This window comes from Dipodomys spectabilis, unplaced genomic scaffold (assembly GCF_019054845.1).
Source record: "Dipodomys spectabilis isolate Male_0828 unplaced genomic scaffold, ASM1905484v1 ptg000303l, whole genome shotgun sequence".
Classification (NCBI taxonomy): domain Eukaryota; kingdom Metazoa; phylum Chordata; class Mammalia; order Rodentia; family Heteromyidae; genus Dipodomys; species Dipodomys spectabilis.
In genome coordinates, this window is record NW_024870980.1 from 257,070 (window position 1) to 269,026 (window position 11,957).

Below are 11,957 nucleotides of genomic sequence, written 5' to 3' on the forward strand. Positions count from 1 at the left end.
CTACCTACCTTTGAGCATTGTTCTGGCTCAGTCTGATGCCAGCTTCCTCCTTATCCACAACACTGACTTCGTGCTGTCACAGAACAAATGTCCCCCAGGAGGTGTCCGACCTGGGGTCGTTCCTCTGCACACTGCCTCCACTCCACTCCCCGAAATGACATACTACAGCAACGTGAAGTAGACATAGAGTGAATTCAGTTTCTTATAATCAGGGTCTGGCCAGATAGTGGCAGTGAGGATCAGAGGCTCAGGAGAGTGCTGTGCAGTTGGAAAATGTGATGCCTCCTCATCCACTTTCCTTTAACTGTCTTAGCAAAGGGTAGTGGGGAAGTACTCACCAGACAGACTGACAATGAGTAACCATAACAGTTTATCCCAGGCACAGAGGGGCTTATCTAAGGGAGCTAGTTCTACAGGCTGAGCAAGAAAACTCTTGACCCACAGCCTACCTCCAGATTAAGAGGGTTATCTTGGGTCCCAGCCACATGGGGACGCTGAGGCACCTCCTCTAGCACTTTTTCAACAAGTTACAGAGAGAAAGAGAGAATTACACGTAAGCGGGCTGCCGGTGGCACAGGCCTACAATGATAACTACACAGGAGGCTAAGACATGAGGATCATGGTTCATAGCCAGCCCAGGCAGGAACGGCTGTGAGAGGCTTATCTCCAAAGAAACACCAGAAAACCGGAAGTGGTGTTGTGCCTCAAGTGGTAGAGACCTAACCTTGATCTGAGGAGCTTGTGGAGAGTGCCCAGTCCCAGAGTTCAAACCCCACGATTGACAATAAGTGCACTTCCCACCACAAGAAATGGACTGAATAGCACCCATTGTCCTAGGGAGCATGGCAGAGAAGTCAGACGAAGCTTCCTGTCAGCTGGGGGTCATGAGTAGGTCATCCCACTTTTCTGTGCCTCGTTTTCCCCAGCTGCAAAGCTGAACAGTGAAAGATCCCCTTCCTCATGAGGAGAGGGTAAGAATGAAAAAGAGCCATGTTTTGTTTCATAATCCCATACCTGTGGTATGATAAATAACAGGCCCCTTCTGAGACCTTTCCAGGTGTCTTCTTGTTATATGCTCACAGAATTGCCAAGAAACTTATCTGATGACCGTTGCCTCTATGCTGGCCCTGCCCCAGAGTTCTCCTTGTATTGATCCCTTGTTTCCTCATGACTGTCCTGTGAGAAGACTGAGGACCAATGGTTCCAGGCCGAACCCAGACCTTCAACTATGGTCAAGAATCGGATGCTATGGACTAAGAGTTTGGGACAGTCATCTAAACCGATGACTTAGCATGGAACTACATATCTACCATCCCAACTACAGAGGACCAGGCGTGGTGGTGCATGCCTGTCACAGGAGGACCATGATCCAGCCAAGCCTGAGCATATATTGAGTCTCTATCTCAGAAATGCCAGACAGAAAGGCTTGACTCCCATGGAAGAAGACCTGACTGGAAAGCCTAAGGATTTGACTTCCAACCCTAATATACCAAAAAGAATCCGAAGCCCAGTGCCAGAGGCTCATGCCTATAACCCTACCTACTCAGGAGGCTGAGATCTGAAGAACACAGGTCAAGGTTTAAAGTAGGGTTGGCCTTGCCCATCAGACGTCATGATGAGAAGACCCAGAGTCTGACGCATACCAATACGATCCATACTAACAGGACTCAAAGCCTTATTAAGTGCTGACCACGCTCTCTGTCCCCGTGGGGAGCCATCCCTTGTTGGCCCCACCTCCAGATCCATCCACACTCCTCTGCCACCAGCCAGGCCCACGGGAGTAGACAGTTCCACGGCACAAAGTTCCCTTGCTCTTAAAATTTAAGGTTGCTGAGTTTCACCCTTCCAGAACCCCATACCTCAGCCTCAAAGCCCATGCTGCCCCCAAAGACAGCGCTTAGAAGTTACTAATGGGTCCAGCACTGCTTGTTACAACCAACTTCTACACACACACACACACACACACACACACACACACACACACACACACACACACACACAAAGCCAATACAGGTGCCTCCTGTTTGTCATCCGAGTTACTCAGGAGGCTGAGGTCTGAGAATCACTGTTCAAAGCCAGCCACGTAGGAAAGTTTCTGAAGCTCCTATCTACACTGAACCACCAAATAGCCAGAGGCGGAGCTGTGGCTCAACTGTCAGAGCTCTAGCTTTGAGCAAGAATCCTTAGGGACAGCATTTAGGCCTTGAGTTTAAGGCCCAGTTCTTCTACCTCCAAACACACACAGATACAGACATAGACAGACAGACAGACAGACACACAGACAGACAGACAGACACACAGACACACACACACACACACACATACACACAAACATACGGATAGCCCAAGGATTCAGCAGTCCCCGAGAATAGAAACATGAACTCCCTCAATTATGAACACATCCCACCCATGAGAAGGTGGCAGTACCGACATCAGACCCACTGTAGACAAAACATTGAGCCTCTCACATATCTGGAATGCCTCATAGACCAGCACGGCATTTTCTACCATGCATACTGCTATGCGGAAAACTTAATCACCTCTTTTTGTTGTTGTTCGTTAAGGGTCTTGAACTCTGGACTTTGGTCTTTGCCTTGAGCTCTTCAGCTTAAGGCAAGCACTCAATTGCTTGAGCCACAGCATTGCTGCTGGTTTTCTGGCAATTCCTTGGATATAAGAGTCTCAAGGTCTTTCCTAACCAGGCTGGCTTTTACCCATGATCCTCAGATCTCACCTCCTGAGTACCTAGGATAAAAGCCATGAGCTACTGGTAGCAGGCCAAACATACTTTTCCATTCCTGTCATCCTCTTCCCCCAGGAGACTGAAATCTGAGGACTGCAGTTGGATGACACTTAGCAGCAAAGCCCATGAGAACTCTTTATCTCCAATTAAACACCCCAAAAAGCTGGAAGTGGAGCTGGGATTCAAATGGTAGAGTGCTATCTTGGAGCATAAAAGATAAGATCCATGCCCTAAGTTGGGACATTCAAGTACAATCGCATACTGAAGATCCCCTGACCTTATCAAAGACTCAGGTTCTCTCACTGTACTGCCTCAGCACTGGGCAGTGAGGTAAGGTCTAGTTATCGAACCACATGATATGGGACCCAAAGGGATTCCTGGTCAAGGGACGGAGACTGGGGAGATCTAGGTCCCTTTTGGGGAGGTGAAAAGGGCTGCTCTATCCCAGAAATGTTCCTATGCTGTGAGTATTATCAAAGAAACCACCCTGTTCAGAGCCCAGTGCCTCTGGGTTTCCCACCAGCCTCTACCCAGCTCTGCCCCACCTTCAGCCTGCCCTCTCTGAATCCCAGATCTGCCATGTAGACTAGAGTGAGCCAGCCAAGAGAACCATTTCCTGCCCTCATTCCCAGGCTGTCCTGTGGCAGTGGAATGCATACCTCAGTCTTTGGTGGAGGAATGAACACCGGGGGTGGTATCATCAGTTTGAGCCCTGGAAAGTCCTAGTCCCCAAGGATGTATTGCTCAGGCATCCTGCAGTGAATGAAAGCCAGGTCGTCAATGATGAGACCAAGGTGCCAGGACATTTAATAGAAGTGTGTCTGGTTCAAACACTGGTAGTCTATGTTGTCAGGTGAGGCCATGGCTCCAATTTCCTGACACACCTGACCTGGGACCATCCTCCCTTTTGAAATTCCTGCTTATCCCTTGGCCCCCCGTTGAAACTCTAACCCCAATACCTCCCTAGCCCTTGGAAACTTTCTTTTTATCTGACCAGAAAATAAACTCGATGTGGCTGAGGTTAATTGAAACCTGGTGACCCACCCTGAGCCCTAGGTTCTACCAGAGGCTGGTTCCCTCTACAGTCGGTGACCACATAGCTCTGGCTGTCATGAAGTTGCTGAGAGGTCAGTGGCTTGGTCCTACATACTGGCTTTAGGTTCTGAAACTGTCCCCACAGAAATTGTGAATAGTTGGCTCCCTTGATCCAGGGACTCCAAACCAAGGCTTGCATGTTCTCACTTCTTCCTTTCTTTCCTCTTTTTCTCCTTTTGTCCTTCCCTCCTCTCTCTCTTTACTTTCTTTGTGTGAGTCCTAGGCCTTGTTCTTGGAGCATAGGTGCTGTCCCTTAGCCTTTTTATTCAAAGCTAGCAGTCTATGGCTTGAGCCACACATCCACTTCTGGCGTTTTGTTTTTGGTAGTTAATTCAAGACAAGAGTCTTACAGGCTTTCTGGCCGAGACAAAAGCCTCAGTTCTCTGATCTCAGCTTCCTAAATAGGTAGGATGACAGGCTTGAAGCACTGGCATCCAGATCAATCCAAGGTTTCTTCATGCTCTGTGGAACGAATCCTGGAACTTTTCATTGTCTGTGACCCCCCAGAGCCTGGTGCACACTGCAATGGTTTGTTGCAAAATAAATGAGCATCTGTCTATGACAATACTACAGAACAGTCCCATCTGATTCAGGTAAGAATCCTCTGTGGGGGAGTGGGGACGAAGCCTGATGTAGCTCTCCCTTCCCTCCTCCCTCTTACCCCCTCCTGGTGCCACCACACTTAACTGTTTTGGCTCTGAGGATGTGAGCCACTATGTACTTGCTACATTCCAGGGCCTCTGGGATGCCTGTCTTCTCAAAGATCTCTGTCCAGCAGCTGACAAGCTCTGTGGCACTCAATATCCCATGTAGGTGCGAATGAGGTTGCTGTGAGCTGAATGCCTGACTCAAGGGGCCTCCTCTCCTCCCCCTGGGGCCAGTCAGGATTACCACATCTGGCCCCCAAGATACATGCTGCAGAGAAAGACTCCTCGAGGTATCCCTGTTTTCTGAATCTCCCAGAGTCCAGTGCAGGTGCTGGGAATCATCTCTGCTCACAGCTGGCAGGCTAGGGATGGTGAGGTCACAATCGCTGCTCCCCAAGCAGCCTTGACTGTGGCGGTCACCCTAGAGAGGGCTGGAGGAGAATCAACAGCTGCCGAAGAAAGTCAGTCAAGGCATGACGTTCATTACAGGAGACCATCTGGCTTGGGAACTCTTCCTATGCTGCTTTGAACGTTGTCCCAATCAAACTTGAAGGGTTCTAAATTCAGTGGTCTGCTTTTTCTTCCAGACAGCATACAGCAGGTTATAGAAAGTAACATTCAGAGAGCCCAAGCTAACTGCCAGGGCAGTTAGCAAGCAGGCTCCAGCAGGGGGAGTGCACTTGCTTACCACTGCCCAGCTGGAAATGGCCCAGGCCAAACACAGACTGGAGTCTGCAGGACTCCAAGGAGGACTGCCCACCAGTACCTTGCCCCCTGAGGGAATCCATGCCACCAGAGGGGGCCTGGAATCCCCTGCCCAGATGCCGATGGACACAGTCAATGCCCTGGGTAAGTTTCCCCTCTCAGTCTCGGTTGTGGTGAACCATCTGCCATGTCACAACATTCACCACTTCCCATACCCTCCTAACCACAGCCCCTGCCCTACTGCCCCCCCCAATCTGTTCCCTAATTACGTTTGGCAGACACATTCCCAACCCTTGAATTAGCTCCAACTATAACACTAGAGCACACTGTCTGGCTAGAAGAGTACGGCTGTGGTCACAGTTGCCTGTCTTCTGGCTGAAGACAGAAGGACAGGTGTCTACTCTGGTCTGTGGTTCACACAGGCCTCCTAGGGGAGACCCACACAGGCCCAGCAGCTACTGTGGGCTACAGGAAAGGGAGAAGAGAGAGGTGGAAAAGAACATGTACTGAAACCTTCCCCAAAGGAGCCATGAAATGGTGAAAGAGAAAACAAATTATCGCTAGTCATGTACTTGGCATTGATGAAAAAAGAACAACACACACACACACACATACACACAAATAAAATGCTTTTGCTCTTTGTAGACACGGTGCCTTAAATATGTTTTCATTGTTCTCATCTCCCTGTTCTCCCAACACACACACACACACACACACACACACACACACACACAAACACACACACACAAATCCAGAACTGTGACAGAAGATTAGTCCATGCAGCACCTGTAATTTGCGAACAGATCACTCACCTGAGCACAGTCAGGCTGTATAAGGAGAAAGATGATCTGTCTGTCTGTCTGTCTGACTGTCTCTCTCCCTCCCCCCTCTCTCTCTCGTGCTCCCTCTCTCTCTGTCATGCACACACACACACACACACACACACACACACACACACACACACACACACACAGACTCAGAGCAGTGCCTCTTCTGAGTTTGTTGGTTCCTCCTTTGGGACAAGGTACAAGCTGGAGCATGAGGGTTGCCTGGTCAGAACAGGAGATCCAACAAAAGGGAGCATCACTCTAATAACACAGAACAACCTTGCCTATCCCTTTCTCCAGGGCCAGACACTTTCCCTTGGGAAAAACCAGCCTTGACTCCTCATTCACAAAAACCCTAGGCCAGGACACTTGGTGAAGGTGTCCGAGATAGGTGGCTCCTCAGCCGGGGCTGAAAACAAGCAGGGGGTCATGGTGCCCCAGAGGGGTGTCTGACCTGGGTTTGGGGCAGTGTTGGGGAAATGGATGGGGTCTTAAAGGATACATACATGGATGGATTCCCTACTTCCAACCTAGATGCTTCTGGGTGATTTGGTGGATTCTTGGGAGGGATGAGGAGACCAGATGGACAGGGAGCACTAGCAGATGCTGGGAGAGCTGGGAAATGTGATCACCCTGTGAGTACTGTTGTCAGCTGGGATGGGGGGAGGGCAGACAGGCTGGGTGTATGTGGGTCGGAGTGGGTATATTCCTCCCAGATATTCACCTTCTGTCTGACTCCAAGTGCCCTCACATACCTAGTGGGCTCTTCTGGGACCCTCCTCAGGTGATAGGGTGACCAAGCACAGAAGACAAGGGCTCACACAGCAAGGAGGGCCTATCTTCTGCATCCAACACCCACCACCCCCAGCAAAAAGAAAAAGACTCAAGAAGGCAGGTGTGGAGGTGCTGTTCCCCACATCTGATTAAAGCCACCAGGTTCCCACCAGAGAGAGGAAGGGTGCAGATGTGTGGCTGTGTGGCTCCCATTGCTCCAGGCCAGGTACTCTGTGGCAACCCTCCTCACCCATTCCTGCATCTCCCTGTTTCCTGGGACACTGGCCACTAAGGATCAGGGTGGGATCCCCAGGTCAACACACACCCCTATCCCCGACCCCTGGGACACGTTTTTGACAGGGTCATGCAGACTGGGGGAGAGGGGAGGAGGGTGGACTCGAGGAGGAAACAGGAAAGGGCAGGCAGGAGGTGCAGGTCAGTGTCAGTGGTTGGTTGGCCAGAGCGTTTCCAGGCTGTGGGCCCTCAGATCCACCACTCACGTGTACTAATGGGAGAAGCTGTAGGAGGTGGCTCCAGGTGCACATGGGCCCGGAGTCCTAGGACCAGGGGTGGCGACCAGTTCGGGCCTGCAAGCCAGCCAGGGGTTTGCCATCTCCTCTGGGCAACTGTGAGAGGCGCAGCTGGTAGGAGCCAAAAGTGCCATGTTTGAAATGCAATGCTGCTGGGAGGGGGCAGGAGCATCTGTGGGCACATGGCAGGGCTGCATGTGGCCTCTGCTCCTCTTCTTCAGTGAACACCACCCCCACCTCAGCTGCTCCTGTGCTCCCTTGCCGGGACCTCAGTCTCAGGGCCGCCATGGCCACCGTGCCTTCACGTGGCTGCCCGTGGCGATGTGCCTGCTGCACCAGCTCCATGTGTTCTGTGCTCCCCACCAGAACCTGCAATATGATCAGCGAGGCCGCCAGCTGATGAAGCCACTTGCCCTTGTGTATACTCACTCTTCTCTCTGCTCTCTCTCTCTCTGCTCCCACTCCTCTCCTGGGCTGTGTTGCCCCCGCCGGGCATGCCCACCCCCTCACCCTCCCCTGAGTCATGCCCCTGGCCACTGCTGCCATGGGAGTGTGCCTTGGGCCCCACTCCCTCCTCCTCTTGGCCACCTCACCCTCTTCCCCTCAGGCCTGGCCCCCACCCCTGGCTGCAAGCCAAGCCCTGACTGGGACCAAAGGCTTCCAGGCCATGGAAATTATAGCCTCTCCTCAGCTCATCACTCCCTCCCAACCCCAGTACCTGCCCTGGGTATCAAATCTCCCCTCAGCTCCACAGCTGGAGGAGACTCTCTTCCATGACCCTCCAACCCACAAACCAAAATCCACACACGGTGACCCTTGTGTGTACGTTTGTGTATGTATGTTTGTTTGTGTTTATTTTTGTGTGTGTGTTTCTGTGTGTTCGTGTGTGTGTGATTGTTGGGGATAACTACCTCTCAAGGACTCAGAACATAGTACCTTTTTAGATGAGTCAGCACACAGCACACTTCAAAAAACAGCACAAAGCACCCTGTGTAAAGTACTCAGCAAACAGCACTCTTTGAAGGAGGGAGTCCATAGCCCACAACGTAATGGACTAAGTGCATGGCATGCTTTGAAAAACTCAATGCTACCATTCTTTCCCAGGAACTCAGTACATAGCACCCTGTGTTAAGATCACACAAAGCCCCCTTTGAAGGGCTGAGTACGTAGCACACTGTGTAAAATAGTGCACAGCACCCTTCGAAAAACTCAGCACATAGCATAATTTTGAAGGACTCAGCACATACTACCCTGTGGAAGGACTCAGCACATAGCACCATTTGAAGGACAGTACAGAGCACACTGTGTAAAGGACTCGGCACATATCACTTGAAAAATTCACCTTATCCATCTCTTCTCAAGGGCTCAGAACATAGCAGTACCCGTACCTTTGGGGATGAATTAGTACACCGCATCTTTTGAAGGACTCAGCATACAGTAGCTGTATAATGGACACAGCGCACAGCACCCTTTGAAAAAACCACCAGGGCCCAATCTTCTCAGGGATTCAGAACATAGCACCCTTTGGGATGACTCAGCAAACAGGACTTTTTGAGGACTCAGCACAAAACCCCCATGTCAGAAGGACCCAGCAAACAGGACCCTGTGAAGGACTCAGCACATAGCTGTATGTCACAAGTTCAGCTTTAATTAGAATTAGGATGCTTTCTTCAGTATCACCATTCTTCAGAAACACTTGAAAAATCCTACTAGTTCATATTTAGCTAAAGTGGGGGAGGGTCAGCTGAGGGTCTTGAACTCAAAGCTTGGGGGCCCTGTCCCTGCGCTCTTTGATTCAATGCTAAAGCTCTAGCACTTGGAGGCACAGCTCCATTTTTTTTGTTTTGTTTTTTGTTTTGGTTTATTCTTTGACAGTTCTTACGGTGATTAGGAAGGCCAACTTGGGTATCCGTGGGCAAAGGCTCTTAGCTCGGCCTGGAGCTGACCTCTCCCTTCCTTGTGCCTCTGGGAGCCGGGCCTCCTGGAGCTCTCTTGGCCTAGGGTGGAACATACCTGCTCTGGAATCAGCACTCAGGGTGAGCAAAAGTCAGCTTGGCCCTGGTCACTTACCCCATTTGAACTCTAGAGGACGATGACACGGGGCTGCATGTCCCACGTCTGGCCACGAGGAGGCAGGAGTCACCCACCATAGGGATTGTACCTGTGAGTTATGTTTACTCTTACTGCTGTGGAGCCCGCATCAAGCTTTGAAGCCACCCTGGACAGGAAAGTCCTTGAGATTCTTATATAAAATTAACCATCAAAAATCAAGTGGGGTTGTGGCTCAAGTGGCAGAGCACTAGATTGAGCAAGAAAACTCAGGGATAGAGCCTAGGCCTTGAGTTCACACACACACACACACACACACACACACACACACACACACACACACACACACACACACACAACACATGCAAGCAAAATCAGAGATTTCTACAATGCAATCTTTAGGTATTCTCCACGTTTTCCCAACTAAGGCTCATGGGTGTTGGCCTAGGTGTTGGATGCATACAAAACCACCTGGCATCTTTAATTTTGGGGAACAGTCTGGCTAGAAGGTCAGCCTTCCCCCATCCCAGCTCCTTGATTGGGTTGTGGTCTATCCAGGCCCTTTGGGGCTCCTTATACAGACTCGGCAAGATGCCTTCAAAAGGCATCACATGCTGGGCACTGGTGGCTCATACCTGTCATCCGAGATACTCGGAAGCTGAGATCTGGAGGATTATGGTGCCAAGCGAGCCAGGACAGGAAAGTGTGTGAGATTCTTATCCTCGATGAATTATCAGGAAACAAGAAGTGTCCCTGTGGCTCAAGTGGCAGAGTTCCAGCCTTGAGAAAAAGAGCTCAGGGACAGTGCTCACAGCCAACAACAACAAGGAGAGGCATTGCATGTTGGCTTTGGGATTGGTATGGGTCAAATATAATTGGAATTTTCAAGTGCTCCAAGACAAAGCAATACCTCCTTTAGTCCTGTCTTCCTCCATCTCATCTCACACTCTGACCTTGGCCATGCTTTGGTTAGCATGACTCTGGCTTGACAGGAGGGCTCCAAGAAGGAAGATCTCAGAGCAATCACCCCCACCACATCCTTCTGCCCTGCTCACTCTGTTGCTTCTGCTCTTTGCTACACACCATCTTCCTGGAATCTATACATGAGGTCATTGCCACCAGCATTATGGTGAGTGGTGAGTCTGGCCTAACTCAGGGCAGTCAGAGATGGAAGTTGGTCTGGGACTAGGAGCTTCTACCCTGTGTGTGGGCTGAGTCCAGGGCCGACATTTATTCATCCTGAGCATTGAAGAGATTAGGAGACAGTGTAGAAACCACATTGAGTCACCTAAGTTTGGAATCTAGAGGACCACTTGTGTGAGGTAGGCTGTGGGGTCTGGGGGCCACTGTTCTTGGTACTCCTCTCTCGAGACTCCCCCATCCCTCTCTCATCCCTCAATGGTAGAAGAGAAACTTCAACTAAGTCCAAGAGGGGGCAGGGGAGTATTTCTGTGTGAACCAGACTGTGCTTCATATTCATCCTAGCCCCTACTTCCTATTTATCTGAGGAATGTCCATATGGGTTTGGGACAGGGGAATCATCCTAGCTGAGAATGTGGCTCAGTGGTAGAGTGGTTGCCTAGCATGCCTGACACCAGTGGTTTCATTCCACACAGAAAAAGCTGGAAGGGGAGGTGGGGCTCCACTGGTAGAGCACCAGCCTTAATCAAAAAGACCTCAGGGACAGTGGCCAGGCCCTGAGCTCAAGCCCCAGGACTGTAAGAACAAATCTTTGTTGGAGGCTTTTCTTCCCTTTGAAAACAATTTATTCTTTGTGATAAGCATAACATGGGCCTCTTCCCTGGCCACCAATGGGCCATTAGATGTCCGTTGAATTTGGGCAGCTTCCTGGCAGCCTCTGCCCTACCTGGCCCATAGTTTATCCCCAGCTTGTGGCAGATGGAGGCCTGAGAAAAGGCCACCTGCCACCTACTTCTGGTGGCTGCCGAGGCTTTTGAGAGTCAGTATGTCACATAGAGAGTTATCATCCACATCAGTCTACAGAAGAAAGGGAGGGAGTGCTCCTTGCCTGAGCCCTCAAGATGTAGGTGGCTCTGGATGTGAGGCATCTGCTGCAGGATGTGCTCCATCAGGGAGTAATCTATGGGGTTGGAACCCCAACCTCTCCTCTGGCAGTTTCCAAGCTGACTTGAAGTTACAATTCTTCAAAACCTTTCTGCTCCTCCCTCATTTCGCCTACCCTCGTGCCTGAGGCGTCTGAAGCAGTGGGGGAGGGGGGCTCAGCCTGTGCTGGCATCTGGAGCCCGCTGTCCGTGCCTTCACCTGCGAGGACCCACAGCAGCTCCTGAAGCTCTCTCTTCTTCTCCATCTTCTCCTGGGAGAGCCAGCACACGTGCTCGGCTTTCTCCTGACACAGCTTATCCAGGACAAAAATCTGCTCTTTACATGCCATGAGGGACTCCACGGTGGTGCAGATGTGTGCCGACAGCTGGCTACATTGATGGTGGAGCTCATCCACTGGACTCTGGAAGTCCACCTCATCAGACAGGTCGTGGATGAAGCAGATTTTCTTCTCGGATGCCCACATGTCCCACTTGCCATCCCCATGCCAGCTGTGGTGGCAGCT